At 41.9% G+C, this 21,862-nt stretch overlaps 1 protein-coding gene across 1 annotated transcript in view; it reads right to left on the reverse strand.

Moving 5' to 3' along the window:
* Positions 1-21,862, reverse strand: part of Sntb1 (syntrophin beta 1) — a 259,198-nt gene that overhangs the window by 182,737 nt on the left and 54,599 nt on the right. The window lies entirely within an intron of this gene.

Raw genomic sequence — 21,862 nt, forward strand, 5'->3', positions numbered from 1 at the left:
TCCCTTCTAGGGAAGGTGGAGTAGGGAAGTGACTTGAGTGATATGTAGAAAGGGGGGTGCTGGATTTTAAAAGGACAGCTGCAGGCCAGGTAACCTGCTTCTGCCTCTCTAGGGGCCTTTTGAGCTTTGGGAATGATGCTCTGTTTCTTTCTTTCTTTCTTTCTTTCTTTCTTTCTTTCTTTCTTTCTTTCTTTCTTTCTTTCTTTTCATGAAATGGAAAGCAGATGAAGGATAAAAGACACAAACTAACGATGTTATAAACTGAAGATGAAGAGGTGCAGAGTGACAGAACTGCATAGCTGTATTAGGAAAGCGTCTAGGAGCCAGTGATGGGGATAAATATAAACAGAAAAGCAGAGAGTCAGTGGGGGACCACTGAGGTCTGGGATTGAGGAGCATGGGGAACAGGAGTTACAGTGATATGATGAGAAGGAGATGAAGAGCAAGGAGTAAAGGGGGTTGGACAACATGGCAGCAGCTAGTGGGTTGCATGGGTAGCCCTGTCAATGCCTGGACCTCATCTGACTTCAGCTGCATTTGGGGTAGACAATTGCTTCAGGTGTAAAGAACTCTGCTATTTGGGGCTTCTCAGCGCCATTCACTTGGCCAATCATGGAGGAGTCCATAGAAGGCTGGAGAGGTAGAGAGGGAGCTGGGGTGAAGTGAGGTATTATCGGCTATACTCCAGTCTTCAAACCTGTTCGAGGGTGTCATTACTCTAGCTGTATCCTGAACACTTGTATTCCTCAGGCCCAGTTACCCACTACTACACTCGTCATGCACTGGTCAGGAATCCCTGTGTCAATCGCTCTGCCCTCCATTCTGCTTCTTGAGCTGAAGTCCTATATAAACCACCTGCACCTTTATCCTCTTCCCAGACAAACTCTGCTTTCTGAGAAGCCCTCTGGGGAGAGGGAGGGAATCACAGGGAGTCAGTTGATGGCAGCAAGAGTCACAGCAGAGAAAGAGAAGCCACACCAGTGGGAAGGTTCTTCAGCAGTCAGTACTTTAGAGCACTGGATGGCTGAATAGTTCCTCAAAGCACTGTCTCCTTGCCCTAAGGAAGTTACTTCATCATCTCAGACAGCAGGGTCTTTCTTAAATGTTACCATAAGATAACTGCTCAATATTACTAAGCCAATGTCCACCAACACTGATAATAAAATAGATCCTTGGTCACAATAGTATAAAAAAGCTATCACTGTTTCCATTATAGGTTAAGAATCTGCATATAAGGGAGGGCATGGTGGTCTTCTTTTTTTTCTGAGATGGGGTGAACCCATATAATATCATGCATTATAAGTCTGTTGTTTTTCATGTGTGTTTCACGATTTTGGTTTTCTTTAAAGTTTAATAATGTTCCAATTTTATATATGCCAGATTTTCATTATTTATCTATTGATGGGTATAGCGGATGTCTCAGTTTCCTTGCTATAGTAATAAAGTAGCAATAAACATGGGGTACAAATATCTCTACAGTAGCTTACAGAACTGCCTGGGTATATGCATAAGGGTGGCATATGTACACACATATATGTACACACAAACACTCGTTATAGGAAGGATAATAGGAGGTGATGAGGGGGGATGGAATTCAGATAAAGGATATATGGCTCATGAAAGTAGATATAATTGTTTTCATAGTTTTAATTCTGTCATGTTTTTCTTTTTTGTGGTGGATAACTGAGTAAGGAATGTAACTGATAGTGAAAGCATTAAGCCCTAAGCGAAGCTCCACACCTTCGGAAGGCCATACCAACTGTATAAAAGTTCATTGAGAAATACAGAGTTTGTGGCCAGGAGAGTGTTTGAGTGGCTACCTTAGCCTCATGATGTTTTTATTTGTGAGAGAGTCCATTGCAATAAAATGATTTTTCTATTTTAGAAAGAAAAGAAAACAAAAAAACCTTAAGAGCCATGAATGTTGATTGGTAATAAATTCACCTTTTCCGTCTGAGACGATGAGTGAGAAGGGAACTTGAGAGTTCAGTGCTCACCATATTGAATGCTCTACCTATCTCCCCTCTTCACTTAGTAAGGATTGTTGTTTCCCCCATGTGTTTAACAGGAATATATATCCTCTCTGTTCACTGGTGTTGTAGAAGCAAACGTTATCATGCATGCCATTGTATAAGGACTGTGTGTTTCACATAGTCTCAAAAAGTCTATTCTGGACATATTTCTAAGACGTCATTAACTGTTACTTAAAAACATGATGCTATTTCCATGCTCTGGTTATCATCTCTAGTTCCCTAGATATTCTAAGAAGCATGGTTGACCAAGGAGCGGACATTTTTCTGGGTCAGGAATCTATTTGCTGTCGCAAAAGATCAAGAACTACCTACTTCTGGCACAGTGTGATAAAAATATGCTGCATGAATTAAACTTGTCTTTCAATTTCATATCACTTTTAAGTATATAATTCCTGCAATTACTCAAGTAGCAAGATGAATTTATGAATGGATTTCAAGAATAGGTAAGGATAAAGTAGGTAGTTTGAGATAGACCCTCTTCAACTAATTGTTAAAAGGAAAATTGGCAGAAGGAAAGCAGTTGTGTCAGAGTTTTGTTTTTCTGTTGCGAATAAGCAAGGGCGTGAGTGTTCAAAGGAATCCGAGCCATTATCTGGGGGAAGTTTCTCTCAGTGCTGCGGGAATGGAAGCTATTAAAGACCCACAAAGCAGGAGTGCATATAGCTGATTGTAATCGATATTGAACTTCCAGTTGGGGTTTGGAGAGGCACATTCTGGCAATGTGGAATATGGCTGGTAATTAAACAGTCATAACAGCCTGAAGCTGGAAGGCTGACAGGCTCACGGCCTGGTGCTACCAGCGCTGATGCTCCAATAGTCAATCTGTAGTGGTCCTCTTCAGCTTAAATAACATTTGCCAGAATTCTCAGTCAACACTTTTCTCTCTTTATTAGGCATTATACTGCAGGAGTTGTATGGCGCCTGCTGTGAGCCAGCGATTGAGAGGCAGGGAGGTTCTCCTGGAGAGTGGGTTGGGAGAGTAGAGTAGGAGGGAACGGGGAATCCCACCCAGTGAAAACTCTCACTTGCGGACCAGCACAGTGATGAGTAATATGTAGTCTGTGGGTCAAAGTCAGACTCCTCTCGTCATTTTAGTTACAATAAATTTAAAACCTGACCAAAAAATGTGAGACAAGCGCCAGAACCAGGCTGATGTTCATGAGTTCATTTCTTTTCGATGGAGACCAAGGGCTATGCTGATAGTGAATAAAAACATCTGAATCCCAAAAGAGGCCGGTGAGGAGCGTGAGGAACAAGCAAGTGGGTGCCGCCCAAATTGTGGCCCCCCCTTTGCCTGAAAGATGACTGAGAATAACTTCTTCTACTGTCCAGTCCCTAACCTTAAAATAATGACCCTCATGGCAACTACATGCAGAGCTGGTGTGGATGCTAAACTGTAATCACATGCAGAGCGCAGGGCAGCAACAGTGCACAGGACATGCTTGTCACTGCTGTCAGAGAACAGAGTGCTTGTCAGGTACGTCTCCCCCCAGTAGCCCAAGTACTGCAACAAGACTCAGGCTGGGTTGAAGGAGACCCTAGAGACTACAGTCCAGATTTAGGAGACAGCCGATATTTTGACATTCCTGGGTCAGCCTTGCCGGGTTCTCAACACTGAGCTGAGCAATTCCCCATCCCTCTTCTTGGTTCGTTGGTCACCAGGTCAGTGAGTAGGCAGTCAGCCCCATGTGAGTTTGAGTCCAGGCCCTGTGCTCTTTCTGACGTATCACCTGACCACAGAGGAGCTATGATGGAGTACAGCCTTAACTCCCGGGGCAAACCTTTCTGAACATTACATTGGGCTAGTATTACCAACTGTCCCTTCTCAGTTGCCTTTGTGAATAATTTGTTAGATAAAATTAAATTTACTAATTGACCCCAGTGTGTTGAATAGTATTTTTTAAATTGTATTTTTTTTTAATTCAAGATATAGACTAACATAAAGTATGTCACTGACTATGGAAGATGAATGTATACATATGGAAGCACTTATGGTTGTTTAGAAGGGATCTGAAAGAGATTGGTAATTGAGGCTGATTCTAAATGGGGAGTGGGGTGAATAGGGATAATTAAGGTCAGGGCTCAGACTTGGAATCTTTGAATTATGTATCCTATGCACACATTAATTACTTAAGGCTAATTTTAGATCATTTCTATATAGTTATAATCATAGTTAGTATCACTCAAATCTATGCTTACCAAAGAGCCTGAAATGGAAGTCTTACTGTTTTCTGAGTAAGCTGAAGGAGCAAGACAGAGATCATGGTCAGTTTACCATCAGCTCACAGGACAGGGCAGGTATACCATGAAAGATGTGTCCAAGGCAAAACCTGCTTTGTTACATCTGTTCTTTCTACAAAAATATTTTTGACTGGAGTCTGAATACCATAGCTTCTGCTCCTGGAACACCGTGACATCAGGTCAAAGTGCAAATACAGAAACTATAAAAGCAGCCTTCTTAACACATAACAAATACACTGTCAAGTCTATCAATTGCACCAGAGTGTGTTTCATATGTAACTAGTGTTTTCATGAACTCAGGAATCCATTCAGCCAAACCGAGTACCTACTGTATCATGGAAAACATTCTAATGGATCCCAACCATTTGAGTGGTGGCCTTAAAAGAGGTCTCACGATGAGTTTAGTTCTGCAAATGGAAAATGTTACTCTTACATTTCTTCACTACACTGGCCTGTTACGTTTCTGTCGCTAGGATGAGTCAGGTAACCCTAAGCAGGGCTCTTAATATCTTTGTACTTTGCTATTATCTTGTGAAGAGGGAATACCCAGCTTTCATGGGGATTTAAGAGGTTTAAATAATATACCAAGAAAGAGAGGGAAAGGGAGAAAGCTAGAGAATCAGAGACAGTGGGTATGCATGAGAGAGCACTTAGCACCATGCCTGTCTTGGGGTAGTTTAATAAATAATAGATCAGAAGAAAAAGTATTAGTATTTTCAGCTAACTGAGTAAACTTCAGTTTCATAATCCAAGTTAAATTATATCCTGCCTATTTTAAGGTTGCTTAAGAGGAAAGGAGAAAAAAGAATGCTCAATTCTTTACTTTTCCCCTCTTTTACAAGTAAACAACCACAACAAAAACCCCAACACAATTCTTGTAGACTGTAGTCACATATCTTCCACAAAGATATGTAGTCAATGGCAAAGCCTTAGAAATAGGATGAGTGGGACCAATCCTCTCACTCTGAGGCAGGTTATGAAAAGCTTGTGGGCTAGGTTTTGAAGAGACAAGTTCTAGGATATTTAAGTCTGGTTGCTTATATTTTCTCTAGGAAAGATTAACTCCCTTTTCATGCGGAGTCACAGAAAGTTGGTGTACAGAAGGTCCTAGGTCAGTGGTTCTCAACCTTCCTAATGTTGCAACACTTTAATACAGTTCCTCATGTTGTGGTGACCCCTAACTATAAAATTGTTTTTGTTGCTACTTCATAACTGTAATTTTGCTACTGTTATGGATTGTAATGTAAATATGCGATACCCAGGGTATCTGACATGTGAAAGGGTCATTTGATCTCCAAAGGGGTCATGACCACAGTTTGTGAACCATTGACCTAGGTGATTATGTGGATGGGAGACACAGGGACAAAGCAAAGGCAGGGAACGGTGGCCCATTGAGAGCAGCCTGGCCCTGGACCACTCAGCCAGTGTGGACCAGGCTCAGAAGAAGAACCCAGACCTTCAGATGTCTAGGGCACAGCTCTGTTCTCTGCCATCCAGCAGCCCCGGCTGCCATTGGATACAGTGGGCTTAACTCTGGGTTGTGGTCATGACTTGTTGAATTTTTAACTTGTTCTACAGTGAACCTTATCTGAGAACACTCAGCGTTCCCTGACGCTGTATAATTTCTGTAAAAGGGAATAGATGGTTTTATTTTGTATAATTTCTGTGAAGGGGAATGGATGATTTTATTTCGTAGGAATGGGGGACTTTATAAGCAGAGAGCTGCGCTTCAAAACAAGAGCTTACTTTGACAGCCCCAGAAGCTATCTGGCTCCAGTCAGGATGCTTATCTCTCCATGAGGGCCTGAAAATGAAAAGTTGGGAAGCTGGGAACCTTTGAGGAATGTTATGGCTGACACTTTATAGGCCACCAAGGCTGTGTTCTTTTCTTTACAGTGATGACATGACTTGTGGGAAAATCAGCTTCTTTTCTCAATTCTCCTTTGGTTGTCAAATGCCTTCCTGTGGCTTGTATGTTAACTCACTCATCTCTGTGACCTTGAGCCACCGAGAAGAAGACAGTAACTACCACAGTCTTGATATTTAAAACCAAAAAGCAGTAACAACATACAAAGTGAAGTTAGCTTTCTCTAGCAGAGATCAAGAGATCACCTTTGAAAGAAGTTTTCTGGATATTCCTTGCATTTGAGGGGAAAAAAGCAAGATCCTCATTTTGATGCTGCGGATGCAATGTTCTTGACATGAATAGTTTTCCTTTCCCGTTCTTCATGTCATTATACCATTGACTTCATCTCTGTGTTGATTGTTTTTATTTTGAACAAAGGAAGACCCTAGGAGTAGGTAACACAAGATGTTTCTCAGAGACACTTACTGGCTGCCCCATAGGGTATGGCATCCACCTTGACAGACACGAATCCACTGCCTGCTTGTGTATTCAGGAAGTTGTAATTGTGTCACAGCACACCCACAGCAAGGTGTGTTGTGAACAGAGCCCGCTGTTCTGAACTGTAGACATTAGACAGCATCCGAAACGCCAGGGATGGCAGAGGGGAATAATTTTCTCTAACAGGCCCCGACTGGGAATAAAATTACATGTATCCGAAGTATTAGAAACACACACAATGACTAGATAAATAAATAAGCGATGCTAAAATTGATTTCCGGATCGTCATGTGGCCTGCTGTTTTCCTCTTGCTAGAGTGAGTCAGCACACCCCAGGGATCACTTTGCATGAATAAGACTGTCTAATCAGTGTTTGAAATCTGGCGGAGCCTTTCCATGAAGGGCCTGGAGCAGATGCTTGGCTGCTAGAAGATGCCATATGCACAGGTGTCAGCACCATTTTCCTCCCTAAAACCTCAGCCTTCTGTTCAGCATTGCCCCATAGAGCTGCAGGGTTCAGACTCAGAAGTCACGTTCCCCAGCAACAGGTCTTTCCTATGCTCCCACCAAGGCAACCTAGTCATGTTTCTCTTTCTTCCACTGCCTTTCTAAGATTGCTGCCTGCTATTTCCAAACATTTTGGTCCCTTCTGAATGAGGAATGGGGCATGCATAGTGTTCATAAATGATTAGCTCTAACCTAACAATAGAAACAACCATATTGTGTCCATTTTGTTCCATCTATGTTTTAGATTTCTTACTGATAGGAAGTTGGTGACATAATGTCACAACACACAGTACTTAGCAATGGCAGACTCTTCTTAAGCTATAGGATTTGGTAGTCACTATGGAGAAGGAGGCGCTGCCTCAAGGAGGAGTAAGGTGGTATAATTACTTCATTGAGATTACTAGTTTAACATCTGGATTTCTCACTGTGCCCTAAGGTCTGGCAGAAAGTTACCACATCTGCCTTAGTTAAGGCTTCAACTCTATGATAGTAAAGCTCTGCGAATAATAATAATAACAACCTTGAGGTTTATTGCAAAGAATTAAATAAGATCAATGAATATAAAGAACTTAGCACACTGCTGAGCACATGACAGACAGTCAATAAATATTTTGTTGAATGCAAATAACAGAGGAGAAGGAAGAAGAAAGTTGACATCCCAAGTTCAAGTCTGTCTTCAAGCTTTATTTGCTCAGGAATACTCACAGGTACCTAGCACTTGGTGTGTACCAAGCTTTATATAACGTTGTCTAATGCCTATGACAGTAACGCTAGTTACTCTCATCATCACAACCTTATAGATGAAGAAGCTAAGCTCTTTGGGGAATCAAACCGCTGATCATTGCAGAAGCAGATGGCAGTTCTAGGTTTCAAACCAGATTAATCCTTGAGCTAGAGGAATGACCCCTATGGTACAGTAATGTAGGCTAGTAGAACTTGCAATGGTAGAGCCTGATTGGATAAATGACCAGCGCTATAGTAAGCAATGTAGTTTTATTTTTTAAATGTTTGGGAAGTCTTGTAGGGTAAGCAACCAACAATACAAATGAAAACACTACTGTGAAGATTTCTGAGAGCTTCTGGTGATTGAAGGATGATGGGCTGGCTACATGGTGATAGGGGAGGTTTAGATCTGAATACATCCCAACTGTTTTCCAGTCCAGCCCATGAAAGAATTTGTGATGTTCAAAGGAGAGTACATGAAATAGAGTCTGTTAGGAGAAGTGATCAAAATAGTTAAGGGCATTAGGTTTGAAAGAGTACAGAATCTGTTTAAATTGTGTCTTAAGGAAATAGTCTTTACCCTGATGGAGGAGGGCTGTAATTTCAACCAGCAATTTGGACTGTATGATAATGTATCTTCAATGCCACTAACATCCCACAAACCTCAGAGTCAGCTAGGAAATCATGGCTTGGGGGACAAATCAACAACCTCCAGAGACAATCCCTAGCCAGAAGATTGGAAGCAACAGCATCACAGAAGCAGATAACCAAGGCAACAAATCCTGGGGATTTAATAATTGACACCAGGCTAGGAACAGAATTGTATCCTTTTCAGAAATTTGTATGTTTAAGTTCTTGCCCCTATTACCTCAGAACATGATTTGTTGAAGGTAAAATCTTTAAGAAAGTAACTACATTGAGAGGAGTTCATTAGGGTAGACTCTGGTCCATAAGAGTGGTTACTGTCCTTATACCAGGTGACATTAGGACACATACAAGAGACCTTGGAGATACACACCTACAGGAAGACTATGGAGACACAGGAGGAAGGTGTTCTGCAAAGCATGGAGAGTGGCCTCAGGAGAACCCACACTTGACAACACCTTTATCTTGGATTTCCAGCCTACACAACCACCAGAAATTTCTGCCGACCAAGCCACTCAGTCTGTGGAATGTTGATATGGCAGCCTCAGTAAAGCAACCCATGCACAGAGGAACACATGAGTCATCCTGAGATTCTTCCAGGAGGGAGGGAAGAGCGGCAGGAGTCAAGGAGAGGTCAGATTATCACATCACATTAGCAGTTCCAAAGTGCTTCTTGGTATATTCCCAAATATTGTTATTGTTGATGATGGGTGGGAGATAATCATAAAGAAAAAGTTGATAAATATTCAGAAGACCTTCCATGATCATAAGACTATGGAAAACAACCCAAAATGTATCATGGATCTATAAAGAAAAGCCAAGAGCCAGCAACTGTAAGTTTATCTCTAAATTCTATAAAGATCTGGTTTTTATTAAATGACAACTTGCTCCGGTAAAAACATTTTCATGACATTATTTTTGGAGGTGAGAAAGCATAGGGCATGTAAACAGTCCTCACACGTTACTTAACTCCACCAACATAGAGTTTTATTATGCAGGACCTTTCTGTCTCACACTAGGTACTCCAAGGCTAGCTAACCACTTATTAATATGCTAAAGCAATATAGAAATGAGAAAGACTTAGGAGCTGGAGCAAAATTAAAAGCACTTGATTCCTCTAAGCCATGTTGATTACAAAGTCATACCTATGCCATAGGCATATGTAACTTTGACATGATATCTTAATCACACCTGGGTGAGGTATTCATTATCTCTCCCCTGTGTCTTAATGCATTGACATTTTAAAACCTTAAATTCTTCACAGTAATTTGTGACCTGAAACTTAAATATTATGTGGTTTGACTGTTCATCAACATGGTAGTTAGTGTGGTGGGATGACAGTCCTGTGCTGGCCTTTAAATCTGACTTGTGATGGAACCTTACACATATCACATACCATCTGATCTCTGAGTTTCTTTCTTCAGACAGGAAGTATGGGCCTTAGAAGTGAGTGCTCTGTATGGTATGCAAAGTCCTTCACAAATGATACCTCATTTCATCTTCTCAGTCTTGTTATGTAAGTAGGTGTTATTACCTTTGTCCAACCCCATACTGCTGTGGAAACCTATTTAGTACTCTAAATAAATGCGCAATATCAGAAAAAACTGTTAACTATAAGGCACCAAATAACTAGTAGTTGGCTATACATCATTTTCAGTTTAAAAGAAAATCCATGACTTGTATAGTATATGTTCATTCTACCAGAATTTTCTAAGAAAGGAGGGAAGAAAATTTGTGGCCAAATCTGACACTACAAAGTAATCAGTTTTTGACAGAATCTAAATTGAAGCCAACTCAGGCAGACTTAATTGTGAGTAGTTCTCAGACATTCACGGAATATTAAAGTTCAGAAGTCACTTAAGGGAACAGAGCAGCTACTTACTTCCCTGGCTAAGGGAAGATTGATGGCCAGTATGTGACAGTTGGACTTCACGAAGCCTAGCTTTCAACTGCTCTCCACTTCCTTTGCAGTACAGTTCTCATTCCCTCCTCAGAATTTTTCTCAACCTCTTTCTCATTGATTATAATGTGTTTTCTGTTATGCCCACATCAAGAGTTCCCCAGAGACCACCAGGAGTCTGTGTTCACATGCAAAAGCAAAGAGCCTTTATTGCAAGCTTGAGCTTGGGCTCTCCATCCATTCCGACACAGTGGTTGGATCAGGGAGAGCCCTGAGCTCATTTATGGCAGGGTTTTTTTTTTTTTTTTTTTTTGGTTTTTCAAGACAGAGTTTCTCTGTGTAGCTTTGCACCTTTCCCGGAACTCGCTTTGTAGACCAGGCTGGCCTCGAACTCACAGAGATCCGCCTGCCTCTGCCTCCCGAGTGCTGGGATTAAAGGCGTGCACCACCACCGCCCGGCTTATGGCAGGGTTTTTAAGGAGTAAAGGTGTAGGGGAATTCTGGATCCAGATGGGGGCTGAACTCCTGATTGGGCAGGAGTGGGGCACAGAAGTCTTGTCAAACAGGGATTGGTACCTGCATTGCTGCAAGGAAATTGGCAACTTATATACAAGTGATGTAAGCTATCCTTAATGTTTTGGAGCATCTAGTACTTATTTGTTTCAATTCTGATTGGTCTCTCATAGGGTACAGTTTGTGGCTTTTCCTGGTTATTGTAAGGGTGAGGCCTATTTCTAGTATTGTTAGTCTGCATCCTGTCATGGCTGGACTAATGTTAAGTAGGCCTCTTCATTTTCCTATTCTTAATTCATACTAAGTCTCCCCAAAAGCATCATGTATGCATGTATGTGGCTACACCCGGTTGATATAGATGCCAGGGAGTTACTGTTTAGCTTCTGAAAGTGGGAAACACATATTAAAAACTGGGCCGGTGAAGAAAACAACTGGGTGAACCGACTGCCAGGGTCTGAATGCTTATGTCTCCCTCTCAGTTCATGTGTTGAAATCCTAACACCGAAGGTGATGGTATTAGGATTTAGGAGGGAAGAGCTTTTGGGAAGCTGTTGGACTATAGGGATGGATCCCTCATGATTGAAATGAACTTCCTCCACAAGAGAGCAGAAACCCTGACCTGTGTGATGGTACAGAAGAAGGCACCATCTGTACACCAGGAGAAGACCCTATCACATTGCAGTCATGGACTTCTCTGTCTCCAAAACGAGAGAAATACTCATTACATATAAACCAGCTAGCTTATGTAATTTGTTGAAGCAATTAGAATGGACTACCACACCGAATTCTCAGGAATCATGAAAGTATAAACAATAATGCCCACCAGAAAAGTCACACTTGGAAAGACTTTTTGAATGACATGGGAGTAGTGTCTACTGCAGAAGATGCAAAACATTAACTAACGACAAGTAGGATAAGACTTACATTGTTAGCCGGGAGTGGTGGGGCACCCCTTAAATCCCACCAGACAGATCTCTTAGCTTGAGGCCAGCCTGATCTACAGAGTGAGTTCCAGGACAACCAGGGCTACACAGAGAAACCCTGTCTCAAAAAAAAATAAAATAAAATAAATAAAAAAATAAAAAAAAATAAAAAAATAAAAAGAGACTTATACTACTTCATTATTTAAATAGAGAAAATTATTTTCTGTTAGCTACAGAAAGTAAACCTTTGAGGCTAAGTAGCCGTCTTTCCCCCTTAATCTAGCTCTTTTTTCTTTTTAGTTTTTCCAGACAAAGTTTCTCTGTGTAGCTCTCTCTGGCTGTCCTGGAACTCACTGTGTAGACCAGGCTGGCTTCGAATTTACAGAGATCTGCTTGTCTCTGCCTCCCTGAGTGCTGGGATTAAGGGCGTGCGCCACCATTGCCCAGCTCTTTTTTCTTAATGTAACACAACTATTCCTCCAATCCTATCAACCATTCACCCTCCCCCTGCTCTCTAACATCATCATCAGACATCAACAGAAGCTTTAGAACAGTGTGAGACGATGATGCACACGGAGTCCCATACAATTTGCAAAGCTCAGGACAAATACATGCCAGTCTCAGAGCGGCACATGCCACCAATAAACTCTTTATTAAGCTAAGAAAAGGCACAGTATTTATTTATATTTGTTTTCTCCCAACACATGGCATCTCAAGAATTCCAGAACCTAGTTTCTGTTCTGTTCCAGCAAGAACAGTCTGGGAACACACTACAGCTGTGAGGCCAATCTCGCTTTATAAGAACTGCTCTTCTGGTAGGCTGCTGAGGTGGGTGTGGCAAGGGGAGAGCCATGAACAGTGGGGCCAGAATAGTCCTTCCACATGGCAGATCTCGGCTGTGAGACCATGTCCAGACAATTGTTTACTGAAAAGCTCTTATAATGCCTAGAAAAAGAACAGAGCTTAAAACTTTGATACCATAGTTGGAGACTTCCATATATTATATTGAATATTTTTGAAATAATCTCCCTTCTGCTTATTTCTACACTCAGTCTATCTGCCCCATTGCTGTCCACCAGCAAACCTTTCTGCCAGTGGCAGATGCAGAACCCCATTCATTACAAGCACCCACAGGGTTGGGAAGTTGAAAGGGAATTACATAAGTCCACCTGTTGAAAATGATCCTCCTTAATAAAAAGAAAGGGCTTCCTGTAAGCTAGGGTCATGGAGGGAGGAGACAGAGGGGTGGTTTCCTGGAACAAAATCGTACAGACTTGCTTAATCACAAAGATGTCCTTTTATCTAAAAAGGGTTTTTCCCAAGAAGCTTAAATTTTCCTGTACAAGCAGAGGCACATGGTAGATTATTTAGCGGCATACTGGGGACCCTAAAGAGCTAAGACTACTATTTGTGGAGTACTTAGAGTGGCCTTTGATGTTGGATGGGAACTATTTGGGCATAGCAAAAAAAAAAAAGGACAATACATCAGACAAGTTCTGGGCCCCTAGTGTTTGGATTGGGGAACGGAACACATCTAAAAAGTTGTCATAACAAAAAGACTAATGTTGGGTTCCACACCCTCCTGACATTTACCTCAGCTACTAAGTATTAAATATTTACAGAGCACTTGGCCTTGCAGAGTGCTTCCTAATTCTTCTTCAAAATTTTTTGCCTTCTGCCCAGACGGAGAAGTGTTGCTATCACTCCTCTTTAATGGGGAGGGGAGGGAAGATCATAAACGCCACGTGACTTGTTCAAGCGGCAGCATTAACAGGGAGTCAGAGCCGGCTCGAGTAAGCACCAGGCAGTGTGCACAACCCCAGACGCCTACCGTAACCAGTCTTCTCCCAGGGGAAATCAGCCAATGGCCCTAAGAGAAATTCAACAGGAAGGCAGCTGCCTGCTTCCTTTCCATAATCTGTTTTGCCACAGGCAGGGTGCTTAAGCTCTTTAATTTAAGTGGCATGAGGAAAGCTGGAGGGGAGGAAGTGATGCCCTGCTTAGCAAGCATACACACACACACACACACACACACACACACACACACACACACACACACACACGTCAGAAGCCCAGGTGAAGCCTAGAGCACTTTTACCCTTTCCCTTACACCAGCTGCCATTTACTGTCCCTGGCTTTAAGTGCCAGCATTCTGATGTAGCAAACAGCCCCCGTTGACAATAGTTTCCTGTGTCCCTGGAGCTTTGTGTTCCATTGGCTTGAAAAGCAATCAAACCAGATTTTCGTGAAATGTCATGGAGAGTGTATCAATCTAGTCTTATAACATGCAGAGTAAGTTACTGAGGGAGGTCCTTAGACCACGTGTGCTGGATCTAGAGGAGGCATCCCACTGAATGCATGTATCACGTTGATCGGAAGTCTTTTACGTTCTTGCAGAATGCAGGGGGACAGAGTAAGGGACCATACCCCGAAGATCCCCTACTTCAAGTACACGATTCTTGTATTGAATACCTAACGGATTTGCTTCTTCTGCTAAGATATAGCAAACCCCATGAAAGGGTTGGTGGCGGCTCCAAGCACAGCATCAACTCCTGACCACTAAGCCATGGCCCTCTGTGGACCTTGCAGAGGGGAAGGTGAAAGAGAGCAACATGTAGGTTGTGGGTGCCAGGAAGGAGGAACAGGGATCGGCCAAATGCAAATCCCAATCTCTATTTTAAAAAATGACCAGGAAGAGAGAATGCACAGAAATCCCCAAGTGTGCAGAAGGCAGTCAAAAGAGTGTAAGGTGAGATGGGAGTAGACTAACAGGAAGCTCTGCTGAGGCCCTGCGGAAGTCATCAAAGAGGCCTCCGCTTCCCTGAGAACAAGTGCAGAGCAATGCTCTGGGGGAAGGCGGTGACTGCAGACAAAGGATGTTGCATCTTCTTCACAGCCCCAGAAGAGCAGGGTGGAAGCAACAGTGCTGTGACCTCACCCTCCACCCAAGCTGGGACAAAGCTCAGGAGAGCAAACAACGCGTTCCATTTTCAGTCTCCTCTCACTCACTTCATGTCCATTACATGACACACACGTGTGTACACAGACTCTAAAGGTGTTTAAAATGCAACGACAAAGATGCTTTTCAGGGTTCTTCTTGTTTCATAGTCAGTGATCACTAATCAGGGTTTTGGAGACCTTCAAGAGTTTGCAAAAGTAAACTCCAGAATGACTCTGCAGACAAGGACAAAAACCCATCGTATGCATCTGGTGGGAGCTGCCATTCTGCTCTAAAGTATGCGGTGAATCTAAGAAGGGCCATCACTGCTACTGAGAAACGCCTCAAAGCATCTTGCATAGTTTTGTATACATAAATCTCTAAATTCTTATGTACACCATCAGTCCTGAGAACAATAGAACTAAAAGAAAAAAGAAGATTCTACAAGCAGATGTCTGCTCACTGTTCCTTAGATAACTCTCATGGCCCTAGCTGTACTTGTAAGACAGATGAAATCTGCAACATTCCTAACACCTCTACTTGCCAGTTGGATATTTCTGGCTATTTCTTTACTAAAGACCATAATACAAATTAAGAGGTCCATTTTTCTCTTTGAATGATAAGCTTCCTCTGACATTCTTGAGATAAAAACTGGTGATTAAACCAAGGAAGTAGAAGGGTTTTTTTTTTTTTTTTTTTTTTTTTTTTGTGTGTGTGTGTGTGTGTGTGTGTGTGTGTGTATATTTCTACTCAGTTGTTCCACCAGGAAACCTGCGATTAGTAGAGACAAAGCATGTTAGGTCGTCCCAATGCAGGTAGGTTGCAGGACACACATCTTATAGACCGGCTGGCTGGCTGTGCTTCATCATCGTCTGGAGCCTCGTAATTGCATGGAGCAGTGAGTTAATTACAAAAACAAGATCTACACCCGTCTCTTGGCTTCTTGATGAGCGCACCTGATACTTGACCAGCATCGTCTTTCTTAATGGATACCAATATTGTAGACAGGAGTAAATTGCAATGTGAATGGAAGGCTGAAGGGGGAGGTCAATGAGAAGGCCTGGGGTTAATGGACTGGATGTCAGCAAAGCAGGTTGGAAACCTAACAAATGGAATTTGACTGGTAGCAACAGCAGAAGTATTAATTGCATAACTCCTGATAAGGCAATACCCCCTTAGATCTATGGTTAAAGCACTAAATAAACAATATCTAGTCTAAAGTCTGAGGTACTTTGAGAGGAGAAGGGCATTCTTGAGCAAGCCCATTCCCATGGCTAGATTGACAGGTGATATGGAACTTCCTAAAACTGTTTGTTGCTAAGCAGTGACTCAGACAATGTAGGGGCTATTTCTTTTTTTGCATCTAAGAATTTAATATAAAAATGTCATGCATGTCTCTGTGTGCATGATGTCACATACATATGCACGTGTGTTGGCTTGGCATGTAGGCATGCATGGATGTTGTGCATGTGTAGATGCTAGAGGTTGATGCTGAGTGTCTTCCTCAACTGTTTTCTACCATGTCCTTCACTGTACTAGTGGTTCACCAACTTGGCTAGACTAGACAGCCTGGAACTCGTTCTGTAGACCAGGCTGGCCTCAAACTTTTAAATCTGCCTGCCTCTGCTTCCCAAGTGTTGGGATGAAATTCCACAACACCCCGCTCTAAATGTCATTTTTTTTTTTAAAGAAAAAAATGTATAATTGTGTTTTCTGACCTGGGAATCCCTCAAGCAAGAAGCCAAAGTGATGGAAAAATTCACGTATTTGCTTCTATTTCTTTCCTCCTCTAATTTCATTAGGAAATAAATCTGATTAATTTAATTTTGGAGGATGGTACAGGTAGATCTCTTTTACTAAAAATTAGAGGGAAAGTATCTCTATGTCCCTCAAGAAGCCAGCAGGTTTATTTCAGCAAACGAAAATCACTGGTGGCCATGCAATTCTGTGAGACAGAAAATATGTCCACACAAGGAGACACATGTAAGTAACTGTCTTAGCCCTTGTTCCAGTTCTGGAAGCTGACTCATCTGAAGAAGATAGATCTTCCCCACTCCCTCAGAATACACATACTCAGAATCAAACCTTTGCAGTTACTCTTAGTGTGTTTGATGTGGCCTAAATTCAACTCCATTTTGCCAGCATGTACAGCATCGTGCTGTAAATGCTGAAGAACTTGGAGGGCAGGCACACGTTTTCTTTCCATTTCAGTATTTTCTTTTATATAGTGTTGGTAGCTTTTTTTTCCTCCCCAGGGAAAAAAAGGAAATCTTGCAGAGATGCCCATGGAGATTAACTTAGTGGATTTAGCAGACTCTTAAAAACCAAACAAAAGCAAGCAGCAAGGGCGAGCTACTAGTATCAACTGCCAAGGCACCTAGCACCGTTGCCATGTTTTAAGCAAACAACTAAAGTCACACAATACCGTTTTTCACGAAATGATTTGGCAGAGTTCTACAACACCAGTATCTCAAGCTCACCAGATTTCTGGTAATATCCTTTCTTTGGCCACCCAAATAAAATTGCTGGCTGGTCTCCATCACAGCACCACATTTCCAAGCCCATTCTGTCCTCGGTATCATAGCTGACTGATGGACTCCATTACCCAGTCTCCCTTGCTCTCTGATTCCTTTGCTGTCTGGGCACTTTGAGTTCATGGGCAGGTAGAAATAAATAGCATGTCTCCTCCACCTAGACATCCTCTGTGACTCTGGCTGTACAGAACTAGAGGTGCTAGCAGCCGCCCCTCTTCCTAAGGCTTCAGTGGCTCTTGGTGACAGAGCTTTTGCCTTCTAAATTGGTCTCCATGCCTCTGGTGTTCATGGCTTCCCAGTATTGTTGGGTCCCTCTTGATTAGTGCCCTTTGTCCAGCATAGGCTTTGCTGCAGGATACATAGATACATCTATTCCCTATTAGAACATTGCCTTGTACAGCCACAAGACAGAAAATGCCAGCATTTTCCTGGGATTGAGAAGATTTAGGCAACAGAACTATATTCTCCTATCAGGATTTGTCTGAGTCCCTCTCCTTAACTTCTCAGTCACCACGGGACCTTCTGTGGTTGCGCCTCACCTGTTCCCAACATGTCATGTAGCTGAAGATGACCCTGAAGTTGTGGTCCTCCTGCCCCTATGTCCCAAGCACTGGGATTACAGGCCTGTGTCATCAGCACACACAGTTTCATACAGTGATAGAGACAGAACTTAGGGCTTTGTGCATGTAAGGCAAGCACTCTACCAACTGAGCTACATCCCCCAGCCAGAGGATGCAGTCTTGTTTGCACTTCCTCCACCTATGGGGGCTTTACCTCTCTTCTCTCACCTCTGCAGAGCAGGCTATCAAATGCGCTTTGTTTCAGAAACGGGTGACTGATGCAGAAGAGCTCCTGGTTAGAGCACAACAGGAAACAGGTTCAAAGTAATTTCAGATGTGATGCAATTCCTTAGCCACCCACACCACAGAGAATTTCAGGTTCACCTTGAGCCCCACACAAGGTCACAACACTACAACACATCCTTCCACTTCAAATTCTTGTCCACTCTTCTCCCCGGCTCCTTAAAGTACTTAGAGCAGTTCCTTAAACTACTGTCCTAAGTTATGCCATTACGCAGGGTACCATTGCCTTGTGTTTTCTCAGTCTTATCTGTAAAGACATGCCCAAGGGTCTATCTCAGGGGCTGGCAAATCCTAGCTCATCAGTCAGATCCACTGGGTGTCAAGACATTTTTATTGCAACACAGACATATCTATTATCTACAGCTGTTTCATACCGCTTCCAAGTATAACCATTATAACATAGATCTTACAGACCACAAAATCCAAAGTATTTGCCATCAGGCTCTTTGCAGAAAGAAATTACCATTCCCACTTTAATCTTTCACACCTACAAAAAGACAACCAGATTTTTTTTTTTTAAGAAAAGTTACATGCTTTCTGTAAGACTAACAGTGTCAATTATTACCATATTAAGATGAATTATATGGTCAGCTTTTAAAATAATGGATTATTTTTATTACTGAGTGTGATAAGCTTTCAATATTAGTAAATATTAGAGAAATAGTGTTTCCTATATTTAGACTATCTATTGAAGCCACTTTCTCTGGGGTATGGTTGAATCTCTTTGAGTATGTACAGCATTTGCAGTCCATAAAAGGCTCCTTTAGTCACTTATTCTATGGCAATGAGCACTATTGAATAAAACTTGAGTTACTTAAATGTCATTGTGGATAGTCTGTTAGGAGAAAACAACCCAAGCAGCTGGAAACTCATAAAGTCAGGTATTTTTTTGAAGCAGTGGGCTCCCCCAACCCCAAGAGAAAGTTGTCCATGGTATATTTTAAAGTGAAAATGTAGTCAGGTGAACATGTAGGATTTATAGTTAAGGTCTTAGTTGTCATTCAAAAACCAAAAGTCATATGTAGGCACATATATGTACACATACCTGTGCACATATATGTACACGTACACACACACACACACACACACACACACACACACACACACATATACTTATGCACAGATAGGTACACATCCAAACAAAATAGTCTAGAATAGTGTGATCATTTTTAAACATGATTGTCTTTGAGTAGAGAGAGATAAAAAATGATTATTTTTCCTCTTTCTTCCTCTATTCTTTTTCCACAGGAAACACGTTTACACATTACTATTTTGTGTTCGGTGGACTCTTGAATAGACATGTTTATCAGCACTGGAATACGTGATACCAATTAGAGACTATCTATGAGATTCTCTAAATAACCCGGACCATTCACTCCCTGTTCCTCATGCAATCAGACATCCCCTCAGATAAACTACAGCCTACTCCCGAAACAAGTTCTGTTGTAGCAACAGCCAACATCCTGTTCAGTCTGCTGATGTGAGGCTCCTGCATCCTCTGTATTAGATCAGGAAGCCATTTGGGGTGGGTTTTCCCCCACTCCTTTTCAAACCTATTCTAAAAATACATCTAGCCACATAAATAGAAATGATGGAAGACAACAACAAAAAAAATATGTGACCATCATCCTTCTGAGGTCTGGGAACTGTGGTCTGGAAGCTGAGCCTGAAGGTTCCGTTTGCTAAAGCATCTGGCACATGCGGTAACGGTGGAGGCTGGATGGTAAAGCGATTAGCTGTCTGAGAAAGTCAGTCTCGGGTTTCAGGAGTTCCGTGGCCTCACCAGATCATGTTGGGAGTGGCTTGTGGAAAGTGAAACACATTAGATCTTCAATTTACCCTCCATCTCAGGGCAGAGTTGCAGAAAAAGTTAAAACCTAGAAATTCCTCCCAGGAGCAAAGTGGTTAATATTTCAGTACCCAGCAAACGATGGGAGTGGACCACACACGTTTGCCACTGTGTGATGCAGTGATCTGGTTTCACTAAACATGGTGGGATGGAAACATTAGAGGCAGACAGACTCAGGCATCTGTATTTCCAGCCATGCACCTTCACAGCTGTTGGATCTGGGTAACATGACCCTATCAGAGACTACATCTTCTCTTCTACATACAAGAGAACACTAGCAGCACTAATGTGACTTTTGCTGTTGTTAGTAATAATGTCTCTATCAAGTAGTGTGGTACTCAATATGGAAATAATACAGGTCAGCTACTAATATAAATGTGCAATACAGTGCAAATACAAGTCACATGATATAAACCAAAATCAGTGCTTTTAACACTGGTTATAGTCATCATTTTTTAATTTGCCTGGCTTTTCAAACACTGAAATCAGTGGCAGGTCTTGAAAAAATTAGGCTGGAGTCTTCCAGGGATGAAATAGGAAGACTGAGCCATACCCTATTTCTGGCTAGTTATTCCAACAATCTGTTTTTTCCCAATTTTTAAAATTAGCTCCTGGGCAAATTAAACAGTTAATAAAAAGGAAAACAGTTTTTATTCTATTTGTTTCAGATCCAGTTGTGAGCAAGGCTGAGTTTTAAACTTCCCCTTTCATGGGATGCTAGCGTCGACTTACTGAAAAGTTTTCTCATTCTGAAGATGTCTACTTCAATGTATTGATTTTTCCATGTCTTGGAGTCCGATCAATATACTTACCACGTACGCTTGCAGTTCCTCTGTACACCCACCCACTGAAGTTTATTCTAAGTTGCTGGTCATGTCCTGTGGTTGCCTGTGTACAGGGAGGAGGCTTTGTCTTGTGGTTGCCCATTGAATTTTTGGGTTGTTATGAAAGTCTGTGTATGAATGTTGATAAAGATTTGCAAAGAAGGAAACTGAAACAGGCTAAGAGGCGGTTAGAATCAGGTATCTGCCTTGGGTTTAGAGTTGCACATTATGTCTGGGCGTGGCTCAGCAACCGCTGGATGGCTCTATGCTGCTACATGGTCACTGTGACCTGACCCAGCTCCTTGTGAATTTGGATTCTGTTGTCATTTCGGGGGAACAGACCACCTGAGTATTTGAGTCAAAATAATCATATGGTTCTTCCTAAGTTTTTACTTTATAAACCTCTAGACATCAGGGTTTATGAAGAAAGTGTTCACCTTAAAGCTTTCTGTCGCAGATCATTTTAATTAAGTACTAAGAAACCTCAGGTAGCAAGGCCAGCTATCCATACCAAATAAAGATTATTTCATTTCTAAGTCTAATAACCCTCTCTTTTCTCCTCTCTTCCTCCCTCTCCCTTCTTTTCTTCCTCCCTCCCTTCCTTCTTTCTTTCCTCTTTGCTGACTGTCCATTCTAGATTCTGTGATTTATTCATTCATCAGCATATGTTTCATAAAAACAGAAACCAGCTCCTAAAACAATTGTATACATACCATGGGGCTCATTTAAAGAAATGAATACATAACATCCCATTGCTCACATGGTCACTTTGTTCTTACTTTTCAGTAATGATGTGGCAGAATGTTACTCTCTATTATTAATATGAAAAGTATTGTTGTCTGAAAGTAAATTATTTTTATAGGTCCTATTCCATGGGGCCAGTATTTTAATATATTACTTTGTTTTTTTTTTTTGAGACAGAATCTTACTAGAATGCCATGGCCTGCTTTCAACTCACTGTGAAAATCAGACTGCCCTTGAACTCATGGCGATCCTCTTGCCTCTGCTTTGTGGGATGTTTACTAA

Source organism: Peromyscus leucopus, chromosome 20 (genome assembly GCF_004664715.2).
Source record: "Peromyscus leucopus breed LL Stock chromosome 20, UCI_PerLeu_2.1, whole genome shotgun sequence".
In the NCBI taxonomy this organism is placed as follows: Eukaryota; Metazoa; Chordata; class Mammalia; order Rodentia; family Cricetidae; genus Peromyscus; species Peromyscus leucopus.